Source organism: Drosophila yakuba, chromosome 2R (genome assembly GCF_016746365.2).
Source record: "Drosophila yakuba strain Tai18E2 chromosome 2R, Prin_Dyak_Tai18E2_2.1, whole genome shotgun sequence".
NCBI lineage: Eukaryota > Metazoa > Arthropoda > Insecta > Diptera > Drosophilidae > Drosophila > Drosophila yakuba.
This window is the reverse complement of record NC_052528.2, coordinates 14,053,591-14,065,833: the sequence shown is the minus strand read 5'-3', so window position 1 is coordinate 14,065,833 and position 12,243 is coordinate 14,053,591. Positions and strand designations below refer to the sequence as shown.

Genomic DNA, 12,243 nt, shown 5'->3' with positions numbered 1-12,243 from the left:
GCAATTCTCTCGCGCTACCGTTGGCCCTTTGACCCCGTTTAACCCTTAGGTGCCGGTGGCACAACGGTGGACAAAGACAAATATTGGGCCGCAATCACCCAGCTGTGAAGATGCCGCAGAGCAAACACAAACAGAATACTGAGGCAGCAAAAGCGAAACAACGCCAGCTGACCGACCACCGGTCATCATAATACGAAGAGGCACACACACAGTAGCTGCTACAAATATGCGAATCCCAAATAAACGAAACGAAACCAGGCGGAGGGCTGGGAGCCAAATGAAAAGTGGGCGTGGCACTTATTGAAATGCCAAAAACGTAAAGAGCAGCTGAGAGAATTAAACCAAATATTGTCTCGAAGTGGTAGCAAAAAATGGCCAACAACAAAGGAAAAATATTATTATATTTGTAAATCCTTAATGTAGTTAGACAGTAAACACAAATACAAATATTATTATTGTAAATTTAGGACATACAAATTTGTTTATGGGTAGCAGTATAGTTACTAAATACCATAGACTTTTAAATAAAACTTATTAATTCTCCATAATATGTAAGCAACAGTTGGTATCAGATTTAATTCTTTCATATATCGTAAGCTTATTCAAAAACAATTTGAATAGTTTGGATTAACCCATACTTACCTTTCAAGGGTGTTGCATATTCCAATGTCGCAAGTGTTGCAGCCACCACAACATCGAGTGGCCAGTAGCAGCTTGAATAATTTTTGAGAGCCATCCAAGGCCCGAAGCTTCCAATGAGTGCGTGACTTTGACCCTTTGGCTCCGATGGCAGACACATAAATCGAGCTCCAAATCAATTATGTTGGCCGTCAGTGTGTCCTTATCTGCAAACACTACTCCACATGGGGCTTGATTATAATCCAAGGTCAGTGCGTGTCCAGGTCCAAAATCATATTGAGTATTTCACGCACGTTTCCAGCATTAATTGATATTTGCAGTAATACGCATAAGTCAAGAACAGGACAGCACTGAAATGAATAGCAAATGAGTTCCCAAGGAAGTGGATAAAAAGCAGGCAGAGTACTAGGGAAAATGTTAGTGCTTGGCAATAGTATTATACACCGGAAAGTATTTAATTGTTTAAGAGGTTTTGTTTGAGTCTTACTTTCATAGCTTGATCATCATAAGAATATTTTAACTTAGCTAATAGTCAAAAAGACAACTTTTTTCGCTGGGTGTTTGGCACTCTGAAAATCTGTTATTGAGAATTTAGTGCAAACAAAACGCTTTGCCATACGCAAACGGCATACTAATTAATTCCAGAATCCAAGAATATTTAAGCCCCTGCTCAGGACATCGTTTATTGACCTTGGATCGGATCAAAGATGTTCATCTGTAATGCGAACACCAAATTACAGGCTTAAATATTTGCACGTCGAGACTAAGGCAATGTCAACCTTATTAAATTTCCAATCCAAATATTTGATTTTAAATTAATGGGCAGGGGAATACACCGCTGGACACAACAATATGTTGCTATAGGTTTTGCTGATTACGATATAATTTCCATCCAATTGATTTGCCTGTGTGTGTTTATCAATTATCTTTAGTCAGTCAACAATAACAACGATGTGAAGAATAAGAATAAACCATATGTAAGAAACCATTATATACACTTAAATGCTGATATTGATATAAAATGAATAAAATAAAAAAAATCAAAAAGTTTACTTGTGCGTCGGCCGGGAATCGAACCCGGATCAACTGCTTGGAAGGCAACTATGCTGACCATTACACCACCGACGCCACTTGGAGGGATCCAGAATTTTAGCCCCTATCACTCACCCCTTTACTCCCTTCTATTGGGAAGTGAAACGTGTTCTAAAAATAGAACAAACGATAAGCGCGCTTAGGAAGTCTAAATTATTGAAATCTTTATTCTCTCGCTTATCTAATTAGGTCAGCTTCGACACAATGACAAATATTCTATATTTCGTTAGGCTCAGCCAACAACTAATTCGATTTCGCATGTTGCCTCACCAACGTAGAGATAGCCAAATATATGTTAAGAAAACTATTCAAAAAATGTACTCTCACAACAAAAATTAAAAGTGAGGAGTGCTTCGTCACTACGTGGAAAATAATAACTTAAGAAAAACTTTAACGAAAAAACAATTTACTTATCATTTGCACTAAACTAATAATTAAGGTAATAATAAACAGTTTTCAAACCCAATGGCTTTTTAAAGAGTCCTCCAAAAATCGTGTGACAAATTAGTCTTGCATAACCTATGAATAATTTTCCAACGCATTCAGCTTTACTGCATTTCAGTTCCAAAAGTAATGACGAATCTTTTATATGCAAATGCGACGACCGATGGGTCAAATAACTCCACAAGCACACCCACTCGGATGGAAACTAACAAAAGGTTAAAGACAGACCACATGCGGTCCACGAGCCAAAACTATTTATTACCCAGCAAACCTAAGCGCTATTGTACTCGAATATTTATTTTCCGCCTGGCGAACCGTGTAAAACGATAGACAAACAGCAGTTCGAGCCTAAATAACCGAACCGTGTTTGGCTGTGATCTTTGACATGGACTCCCTAAAGTTATTTTGAATCGATCTTCCATGTATTTAATTAATTTGTATGATCCGCTCACAGCGTGTCGGTAATTTCCCGTATCCGAGAGTATTTTGCCGGGCCTAACAAATCGCTGGCAATACATCAAAATCTATCAAACAAATGCCCATTTCATTTGGCTACCTTTTTCGACCAGACCCACTCTATGTGGCACATAATTGATGGGACTCTGCTGGGATTGTGGGATACGGTGGGTTTTCATCTTGAAAAGGAGGAAATACAAAGGGGAAAACAATAAGGTTGACACTGATGCCAGAGTTACAAGTGTCATTGCCGGAGTTACAAAGTTTCGAACCTGTTGCTCTCAAAAAAGAGTTTCTCCCCCCTATAATTTATATATTCCAATATTTCTTTTCTTTGGCTTTTTTGGGGTGCTGGGACCTATTGAGTTGTCTACTTTGGTTAATTGACTTCATTATTTGGGCTTAATCGCCTAACAAGGTTCCAGTTTTTTCCAAAAGCTTTTCTGTTTAGTCATGCTGGATTATTGAAGAAAGAGAATGACCGCAGATATTGTTTGATATTGGAGTTAATCTTTAGTTGTTTCGAACGCAGCTGGAATGGGGATTAAATTGATTGAACTCAAATTTGCTTTTAAATAGTGAATTCCATTGGTTTTGCATGAAAAAACGATTAACTCATTAACTTTGCTTCAAGCATACATATGTATGTAGCACATAAAACAAAGTTGTTACATTTTGGCTTAGCATGTAAATTGCTTAAGCTGTTCGGTCTTATTTAGTAATTATTTTTCATGAGCTAATAAAGTGGGTTCTGGAGAATTGCTTGACTGGTTTCTCGAATGTAATGAAATGGTCCGACTTTACGGGTGTGCGTATCAAACTAATTATGGACCACAAGAACGCTGCATTTAACAGTCCTTGAAATTACATATGCAAAATGCGAGAAAAAAACATACATAAGCAAGTATGAATGGCTGGGGGAAAACCAGTAAAAACGAAACGGAACGGAAACTGCATAATCAAAAATCACAGCAAGCGGTAATCAACGGACCATATATTTTCAAGATGCCCAGCCCCCTTCGGCCCAAAATCTTCTCTTCTCGAGGAGCCCACACACAGCAAATATGTACGGCAGGCTGGCCAACCAGCCACACGGATGGGAATGGTCAAAACAAGTCCCCAGAGCCAAAGGATGCCAACTCATGTATGTGCACCGAGAGAAATTGGATGGGGGTTGGCGCCACCAGCTATATTCATAATCATATACAAGTAAGTAAACTGTAGTGCTGAAAAAACTGACAGAGTGTGCCATTTCTCGCAGTGTACGCTGCTGAATGGGCTAAAATTTGTGCCGTGACTCGTCTGAAGCCCTCCTTCATTTGCTATCCTCACCACATGCGGCATTCTGTTGAAAGGAACTTAGAGAGCGGTTGTCTAAGTTTCCAGACATTGAACTTGAATATGAATTTTTAATTGCATGCGGCATGCGAAACTTGCCCAAGCCAATTAATTACGCATCGATTTGTGACTCGGCAGGTTTTCGCTTATGGCCAATACCGAACAGAAATCCCATGCCAAAATCCAACCGCCTGATGATGGGCAGTAACATTTGCATTTGACAGTGGGCCAACTTAATTGTTGCCTCTTCTCGACTGACTTGGCAACTTTCGGAAATTGCTTATTGGCAGGCTTGAGGGATGGAATTGAAGTCATTAGTTTTGATTTGGGGCATCATCATGAGTGCGCCTGTCTTTCGCCCAAAAAGGCTCATTCATCAATAATTTCCTGGTAAATCGCTGCAAACTGCATTCGATGTGATTGACATCTGCTCTGCCTCCCGCACCTGTGACCTGATTCTCTGATCGCCATGAGTCACGGCATCGAGTTAAACAAGTCAACCTGTTTCTGCTCCATGGCCTCTGGCTAAAATTTACCTGCCTTTTGAATAATTTTCAATTAACTACACGTATACGCAAGGTACGACGGCAGGGAATGCAGCGATGAATAATAATTTCATTTAAGTGTGCAAGCTCTATATGTATTGCTAATTATGTAGCTAATGCGACTGGCGACTGAGTTCCATTAAAAAAGGAGCAAAAAAAAAAGAGAAGTAGAAACACTCCATAAAGGCAAAACTAATCATACAATAAATGAATCCTCATCAATTCATGGACAGCAGGAGCTCGCATTCGATGAGAGCATCCATCCTGGCCGTTGTCCCGGTGAGTAAGCCACAGATAGGACCAAGCTCCGATATTCCAGCTCCTTCCTTCCTACGGGGACTAGCCCCCAAATGAGCAAACAGCAAAAGCAATAAAATTTATGTTAAGTAGCGCGCCCATAAATAGCCAAAAGCGGCAATGGACTGAGTGGCCATTGGACAGCGTCGTCATCATCTTCTGGCCTTGACAATAGGAGCAAAAAACCAGTGTACACTATGAAAAAAGGATTTTTTAATCATAAAAATGTTTAATTTTACAAGTCAGTTATATAATTGTTACCTTCAATTATAAATATAATTCTTAGGTTCTTTTAAAGTGAAATGGTACGTAGTATGCAGAAAGATATATTTTGTTTATTCTACGAGTATTCTATGCATATTAGTATATATATTTCTTTCGGTGTATTTCTAGAAAAATAGGGAGTGGGGCAAAAAATCGTGAAATCGTGGAATGATAAATGTCAAAGCAAATGACATAAATAATCGAATCGAGCGCAAACTCAGTCAGCCATGAAAGCGTTGCGTTCCAAGGAGTTTGGACCCCGGAGCTGCAGGAGTGGTGGCAGGAAATCGGGTGACCAGGGGGTGCTCCTGCCTAGAGCCTATCATCAACGACATTGGCTCCATAAAGAGAATAATCGGCGGAGGAAATCGGAAGGGAAGGGGAATCGGAATCCTTTAACGTCGCCAAGTGTGGTCCGAGTGTTCCATTTGCAGATCCGATAGCACGAGCCGCTCCTCTTTGGACCGGCGATGATGCCAATGCCAATGCCAAGCAAAAAGGTAAAGAGGCAAAAAGGCATACTCAATTATTGATAGATTATTTACTGTCAGGCAGCCAGCGAGTCGGGCAGTCAGTGCGTCAATCCGTCAGTCAGGCAATGACATTGCCAATGGCCATTGTGCCTCGATTCCGGGAAGAAGAAAAGCTCCGTCACAGTGCCATCGTCATCATCTCCCGACTCCAATTCTTGTACGCGACTTACATTAATCATCATCCGAAGCACTACTGTCCCCCCTCTGGACTTTCTGCCCGTGTGGAGGAGCTGTTTGTGCGTGCAATTTGTAGTTCTCTATAAAGCATCTCGCTGCGACTCCATATATCATAGATTCCAACTGGAATAACCAGAATTTGCATTAACACATCAGCAAATGGATAAGACTTATGCAGCCATAGAATCCATTGTAGATGCGTAAATTCAATTCACATCTAAATATTTTTGTTAATTTTGATATAATTAAATCAGCATTCTTACTCGATTTGCTATAAATCACTCACTGTAAGTGTGAGCAAACAGTCGATGTAAAATGTTTATGACCATCCCCCTTCAATCGATAAATCATTTCCCGAATAGCCGGATCAAAATAAAGTTCCTCGTCGATCATAAATCCCCATGAGGTGGAAATCGAGAAACACTTTCAGTGCCCAATTTCCATTTCCCACCTCATCGGGTCCCTTGGGCAGTTACCGCCCCCCATTTTCGATTTCAATAGCTGGCGGTGGGGCAGCTGCACACCTTTATGGCTCATTAACGACATGTCGAGGCAACCACGATAGCTTTTGCATCCCACAGGCAGCCGGTGGAGCCTCCTGTTGCAGCTCCACTCGCTGCGGCAACAAAACGGGCTCAATAAAAATAAAAACTGTCTGTCGACCGACCGGACTGTAGGACAATAAAACAAAATGGCAATTTACGATTTTATTTACGAGCTGCCGCCAACAAGAAGAGAACGTGGAATGGGTTAACTCAAGCACCCAGTAAAGCCATACCGCCTATATAGTGCAGATCCATCTGTAAAGGTGACTTGGTGACTTGGGTAGTTTCGCAACGCAAGGGAACTTCAAAAGGAGCCCAGCGCCCCGAAACAAAAATTTGTCATGCTCAGTGCGCTGAAGCCCCCAACTTCTCCGCATCTCGCTGTTTTTTTTTCGATGCCTAGTGAAATGGTTGTCTAAACTTGTGGAACTGCATAAATTATATACGATTCTCGTATAGTTTGCGGCCACCAGGCGCAGCTGTCAACGCCCGTCCGCCCATTTTCCGATCCCTTTTCCACTTTTTTTTTTTGTTTGCTCGCCCACAATTGTGAACTGGAGCAAATTGTCTTCTCTCGAGAGACTTCAAAAAATTGACCGACCTGCCGCACCCCTCAATAATGCACTTTAATGGCCCTTGTGCACACACGCACGCACAAACGCCTCCTATTTCTGGTACCATATCCCCCATTCCACATCCCCCATCTACCATTCTTATCCCCACCCTTTGGCCATACATTGTGTGGCGTATTTTTGGGCATTTGTCTTAATTGAAAGTTTATTAGAGGCATTTGCCGGGGGCCCTTAATTAACTTTGTCATGCACTTCAGGTGTGAGTTTTTCGAGGGCGAACGCGGAAAACCGCGAGATTTTGGGGTTAGAACTTAATGGTTGCAATTAGTCAAGGGGCGGGATAATTCAATAAGTGTCAGCTGTGAAGAAATTTCGGGGTAAGTATTATTAAGGAAAAGTTAATGCAGCAGTGTTTAATAATCCTGAAGTGCTTATCTGCACTTTAAATGCTTTCCTACACCATGCTCTCAAAAATTTCATGTTCCTAATTATAAGCAAAATACCAATGCTCTTAATGCTTTGATCTTACAGCACTCTGCTGTTTATTACAATAATAAAACTTCACTCCAAATTTCCATAATAAAAACTACCGAAAAATCGACCAAGGCGAAAACGAAACGAACCAAAATCGTAAAAACTTTCCCAAATCTGTTTTTCATTACGCTACTAGAAAAATTGAACCGCGCAGCCAAAGAAGCTATCTATCTTGGCCGAAAGTGCGCCAGACGACAGTTAGAGGTACATATGAGATGAGTACTATATGTGAGCATGTGAGTTGGAGAATGAGTTGGAATATGAGGCTCTCGAGTGGCGATGGCGCGTAATGCATCATAAATTCACATTAACACTTTGCAGACATGTGCGCTGTGGTCTCCCCTTTGGGGCACCACTCCACTCCGCACTCCTCCTGTCCCCCGATCCTCGCCAGCCTCCACATTGTTGTCTGCTTTGCATTTATGGCCCTCATTTGGCGTTCTAAAAGATACATTCTGTGTGCCATTTGTGTCATCCATGAGGCGGAGTGCACGTGTGTGTGTGCGGCGAGACCAGAAGAATTTGTGCATCTGGTTCGGTTAGATTTTAGATGATATATACTTAAACGTAATACCCTTGTTAGGGCAATATAACATACTCTTATAAACATGCCAAGAAACCTCAATAACTGATAGCTAAATATGCATTTGTAGTAGCTCGTCTAGTGTCAATAAGTCTTTAGAATTCTATAATATTTTGTTTCAATATATTTGAAGAATATTCTGTGCAAATCCAGGGTATTCCCTCTTCGAAAGCTAGCATACACAGCACTTGTTCCTCGTTGTGTTTTTGCTGCTGTTAAAGATGCAATAAAGATTTTTTTTCCCATCTTTGTGGGCAGGCGGAGGCAACGTCGCTTCAGAATATTTACTTTTTAATTTTTTATTGCCCATTTGAGTGCGTGGAAGCTTTTGGGCATTTGTCAATTTTCACGATTTACGATCGACATCATCATCATCACAACATCAGGAGTAGCAAAACAAGAGCTTTTAGTTGTGGCATAAGGAGGGAACTCCACAGCTCAACATTTCCAGAACTCCACTTGAGTGGACCCGCCCTCCAGTCGCTGAAATCCCCTAGCTGAAAAGCGCCGACGACAGAACAAGATTTATGTTAATTTGTTGTGATTTATTGAATGATTTTTTATGGGAGTTTCACGCATGCTGCTGGCCTAAATTTTTCTCCGTTTCCCCAGACATGGAAAAGCCGGCCGACAGACGGAGGCACACAAAAAAACATTTGACAAAACCAAATGACATTTTGAGTGCTCCGCATGTTTGGTTAATTGAAAAAAGGAACTGGAAAAGAAACAGCATTGGATCGAATGAAATTGAAAGACTCCTTTTGGCACAGTTGGAGCTCGTTGTGGCATGTTTAACCCCCTGGCGCCTCTCCCTTAACCCGCCAATATGATCAATGTGCGTCTGTCATGCAAATTTAAATTTGTCCAAAACGAATGGAGGGGAATAAGATGGAGATAAGCTTAAGACAAACCGCAAGCCGCCACACAGGAAGAAAGTTCTGGGACTTTCAGCTCTAGAAAATGTAATATTAAGAACTTCAGCTTTAGGAAATATAATATAAAGAACTTTAGCTTGAGAAACTTTAATATTAAGAACTTCAGCTTTAGAAAATAAAATATAAAGAACTTAAGCTTGAGAAACTTTAATATTAAGAACTTCAGCCTTAGAAAATAAAATATTAAGAACTTCAGCTTTAGAAAATATAATATAAAGAACTTTAGCTTAGGAAACTTTAATATTAGGAACTTCAGCTTTAGAAAATATAACATTATGAACTATGTATATATACTAGATATATTGTAATGCTAAAGTTTATTATTCAAAATCCATACTAACCTTTCCGATATTCCGATACCCTCTCAGTTTACTAATCAATATTTTAGATTGAAAGTTTATATTGAGTATTATGTTTTGAAAAACTACCCAATATTTTGATATTATTTATTTTTGGTTATTTGTACATTTGAACCGTGTTGGAACAGCTATGCGCTATTTAAAGTTGCTCAGTTATTTCAGAACCTATATCAGCAGAAAGTATCTTAAAAATGCAGTCAAAAATGAGAACCATTTTTTTCGTATGTGCGCCGGGAAGTTGATGTTGCTTTTGGGCCTAGACAAGCGGCAAGTTAATTTATGCACAACAGCAAAAACTGCCGGCGGAACGGCAACAACACAATGCCAATAAAAGGCTGCAAGGCAGACACAACAACAACAACAACGACAGCAGCAACAACAACAGCAGTTGCAGAGACAACAACAAGAACAATTTGAAAATTGTTTATGCGTCTGCGCAGCCGCAAAAGTCGCCTTCGTCTTTTGCCTTCTGCGACTTGTGGCGCGTTTAGTGTTAAACGCTTGATTAAAATTCTTGTAACTGCAACACTTTTGTGGCATGTGTTGTAGTGGCCGTTGCTGTTTCTGTTGTTGTTGTTTTTCGGGATCTTTATGGAGCGTGTTTTGTTTCGTTTCGTTTTCTTTTCTTTTCTTTGAGTACAATGGTGGGGGTTATACTTCAGATAGAGGAGCGCATATACATATAGTATCCAGATCGTGTGTCTTTACCTGGCGGCAATGCGTCCCGGCTATTGTTGTTGTTGCACTGCTGGTTGTTGCCGCTTGTTGCACGTTGCTCTTGTTCTTTTTTAATTGAATTGATTTGCATTTTTCACGCAGGCGTTGCTCATTGGGTTTGCTCTGCTGTCTGGCTATTTGCACTGTCATCAGTGGGTTAAGACGACCAGGTGGGGGGGTCGATTTGAGCACGGCGAAAGCAGAAAGGCACCGGCGAAAGCAGGAAATGTTTGCATTCGGGGCTGGCCAGTTAAATTAACCCAAATTAAGAGGAGTATTATAATTTAACCGGATGTGCATCGTATCTTGTGCATTTTATTAGTTATTCTTGGTAATATAGCTACACTATTTCACTAAGTCAGCTAGAAACTAATAAATTCTTTATTACTTTTTCTATTGGTCAGTTAAGTTGCCAAAATTCCAAGTGCACCCATAAAATCGAATATTTGTTAATTATAGCTTACTAATTGCATCAACGCCCGCCCCCAAAAGAAAATTGTTATTAATTAATATGTAATTGTAATGGGCAGACGGCATGACATGGCCGCACATGTGGGTGGGTGGAGTGGCTTTGAATTTTGTGTCAAATCGCTGCTGGCTTTAACAAATTAATAAACTTGACCAGACACGAGAAAACCGCATAAATCAATTTCAGTAAAACGGCGCTAAACAATCATAAATAATAATTAAATGCTGTTCAAACTACTTTGGGCAATAAAACGCCCTCACACTGTCGCATTTCTCGTTTCGGCCGGATAATTAAAAACTGTCGGTAATTATTGAAATTTGTGGCCAGCGTCAGACATTGGTTAACCGAATGGCGCGTAAATTACAAAAAAAAATTACTCACAAAATTTAATTCAATTAATTGAGTCCGTTGAGATGGAGAAGAATGGCGATAGCCTGGCTGTCATCTCTTTCACATGCCTCGTTAGTCGTTTGTTTGTTTCCGCTTCCTGTTCCGATTCCTGACATCCATCTAACCATTTGTAACGCCTAATTGGGCAAAGGGCAGCTACCTATATACCCACTGTCTATATCTATATATAAATATATACATATACGTATATCGAGGCACACATATCCATCTCGAGTGGACACAGTGAACTTTCCACTTCTAATTGCACATTTGTATGCCTAATCGATCTGTCCGATTCGATTTGTTTTCACGTCTCTCATGGAATTTGTGTGCCGTGTTGACTTTTTTCCATACTACTTTTCCATACCCTTACCCATACCAAACTGATACCTTTCATCTACTGTTCATTCTCCTTTGAAGGTTACCTGTGGCCAGGTGTCCGTTTGAACGGTTAAAGCAAATGAAGCGTGACATTTTTCACATTTTCTCCTCGTTTTTCCGGCTGGGGGGCGGAAATTGTTGGGGGGCTGGGGAAAAACTGCTCTATGTAAATTGGGTGCACGACAAAGGATTTCAATGGGTATGTTTTCCGAGCAATCAATTGCTCTTTAGCTGGTTGATGGCATTGTGTAACAATGGAAAGTATAGGTTTAAATGGGCGGAATGTAAGAGTCAATCGTGTAATAGCCATTAAAACGTACTGATGAAGTATGTTGTATACTTTTTATATTATTTATATAGGAACCCTAAAAGATTGTTAATTATTTGTATAGAAAAATCTATGTTTTTTAAGTTATTCATATAGAAAAATCTATAAGTTTTTTAAGTTATTCATATAGAAAAACCTATAACATATTGCTGTCATTCATCTTCCTGACTGTATCTGTATATTTCAATAACCATGCCCTCTTCTCCTTGCGTGTTGGTTTGGGCAGCATAATGCCCACTGTACAACCCGTTTTTCCCACTCATTTCTGCTTTCCAGCCCACTGTCCTTTGCGATCTGTCATAAGCGGCTTAGCTGAAGTTGATTAGGAGCTCTCTCGTTCGCACATTGATTGCGTGTTGCAACAAACGCTGATCATGTAAATCCTAAGTTGCAAGTTTATGTGCTGCATGCCCTCTCTATGTGACTATGTAACTATAAATACATACATATATATGTACAGACTTTTATAGATATCGTGGTAATGCCGGCCAGACGACCACAAAACCCACATGCAACTTCATTTCGCCGTTGCACGCAATTAAAATCTTCATTAGCCGCGTTTAATTTCCACTTTTGATTAAAATAAAAAATCAACAAAATGAAAATGAAAAGGCAAAAAGACAAAAAGGCAAAAAGACCGGGCAG

At 40.2% G+C, this 12,243-nt stretch overlaps 1 non-coding gene across 1 annotated transcript; it reads right to left on the bottom strand.

The window, feature by feature from the left end:
* Positions 1–1,695: 1,695 nt before the first annotated feature.
* On the bottom strand, positions 1,696–1,767 carry Trnag-ucc. The gene has a single exon. It is a non-coding gene; the product is annotated as a tRNA-Gly (tRNA).
* Between the last annotated feature and the right edge of the window lie 10,476 nt (positions 1,768–12,243).